Source organism: Oncorhynchus masou, unplaced genomic scaffold (genome assembly GCF_036934945.1).
Source record: "Oncorhynchus masou masou isolate Uvic2021 unplaced genomic scaffold, UVic_Omas_1.1 unplaced_scaffold_8595, whole genome shotgun sequence".
NCBI classification, from domain to species: Eukaryota; Metazoa; Chordata; class Actinopteri; order Salmoniformes; family Salmonidae; genus Oncorhynchus; species Oncorhynchus masou.
In genome coordinates, this window is record NW_027015055.1 from 5,702 (window position 1) to 7,737 (window position 2,036).

At 37.5% G+C, this 2,036-nt stretch overlaps 1 non-coding gene across 1 annotated transcript; it reads left to right on the top strand.

Moving 5' to 3' along the window:
• The first annotated feature begins 1,440 nt into the window (after nucleotides 1–1,440).
• trnaa-ugc (transfer RNA alanine (anticodon UGC)) lies at nucleotides 1,441–1,512 on the top strand. Its single transcript has one exon. It is a non-coding gene; the product is annotated as a tRNA-Ala (tRNA).
• Nucleotides 1,513–2,036: the final 524 nt, after the last annotated feature.

Consider the following 2,036-nt stretch of genomic DNA (forward strand, 5'->3'; position numbering starts at 1 on the left):
CTATTTTAAACTACAGTAACTAAACTTAATGAAGCCTTCATAAATCCTTTATAACACCCATATAAAAAAAGCAAATGTCTATATGGGGTGCATTGTTGTGTTTTGAGTTTGCAAGAAAGGCATTTCAATGTACTTGTGCATGTGACATTGAAACTTAAAATGGTAAATAGGTGGTTATAGGTGCTTTGGCTGCTTTGTGTGATGTATGGTTTTTTCTATCTTCTGGCCCTTTGTGCTGTTGTCTGTGCCCAATAATGTTTGTACCATGTTTTGTGCTGCTGCCATGTTGTGTTGCTACCACGCTGTGTTGTCATGTGTTGCTGCCTTGCTATGTTGTTGTCTTATGTCTCTCTTTATTGTTTGTTGTGTTGTCTCTCTTGTTGTGATGTGTGTTTTGTCCTATATTTATACAGTATTGTATTGATTTTTTATTTTGAATCCCAGGCCCCGTCCCCACAGGAGGCCTTTTGCCTTTGGTAGGCCATCATGATAAATAAGATTGTGTTCTTATCTGACTTGCCTCGTTAAATAAAAAAATATATATATAAATGTTTGGCAAAGCACCAGATCACCTATAATATACAGTATATCATCCATCCTTAGTATGACTTTGCTTATAAATCACTTAGTGATTATGCAAATAGAGCTAGTCTTCATGTAGACTAATATATCTGCACCTTGTGTTATCTCCTTCATGGTGAATGGTTCATCAGTGCCCTGGTCTTCAGTGAAGTCCATTTCTGCTGACCGTTTGGTTGGGCCTAAACACTGCCTGATCTTGTGTTTTACAAGAAGTATAAACCAAGCAGTAAGCATATGTAAAAGAGGATTCTTCATGAAATGATATCTAGTCGTATCTACTCATTTCTTGGAGTATTTGGACTGTTTAGAGCAGCAAAATATTTGAATACCTCTTGCAGCAGACGGTTCCTCGTGACCTTCAATGTCACCCGTGCACGTTCTAGAACTCAGCAAAGCATTTGCCGCCTGATTGATGTGATGTAAAACTGGTCAACTCGGTAACGTATAGCTTCTACATTATAATCAAAGAAACCTTTCCCACCTTCTACAATACGTTTTTGTTATATATAATCAGAGAGGAAGAGGAGAAACATAGTTTGATTTAACCAGAAAGATTTGATAACACCGATATCCAATCTCTCTGGTGATATAAAATATCTGGTGAAATCAAGCATTGAGGTTGTTTATGTAACGTTCGTATGGAGAAAACGGCCTTACTGCCATCTTGTGGAGAAGGTTGTGGAAAATTGCCGTTTTCGTCCGTAGGTAACTAACTATATCTATAGGGGTGTGGGGGGAATAGCAAATTAAAAAGCTTATACAGTTTGAATGATTATTGGATATTTTTACCGGTCTTTCAGTGTAAATTTATTTAGGCTTGTATTTCTAAAGCCTTATTTCTCCTGGATTTGCGTGGAAGGGGATGTGGCTCAGTGGTAGAGCGCATGCTTTGCATGTATGAGGCCCCGGGTTCAATCCCCGGCATCTCCATAAAATTTTTCCTAATATAAGGTTCCTTTTTGTTTATATTTTTGCAAATAATATTTCGATTGTGCATTTAATATTTATTTTTCATTTATACTATGTTATTATAGGCAAGTCAGTTAAGTGGTTAGGAGCTTCTGAGTATATTACAATGATGACCTTGGAACTGCCTTATTCTCAAGGGGGAAGAATGATAATCTCATGTTTCCTTCAGCATTGGTTCTCGTAATAAGTTCTCGTGATCTGCAACTTCACTCTTTCCATACAGTTTTTATACCACTTTCAGCTGTTAACGTATGCTATGGTACCGTTTTATTAGCCAACCAGATATGTAAACAACCCGCACAGCTTTGTTTATTTACTTGTGCATTGTCCAATTGTGACCACCAGGGGCTCCCTCTCTGCATAAACAAAGACCACTGAGATTGATGAAGGCACATGGGCTATCCTTATATGGCAACTAAACTTAATTAAACGTTTCACAAAACGCAACCAATTTCCATAACGAAGAGAGTAATAGTGTATAGTAG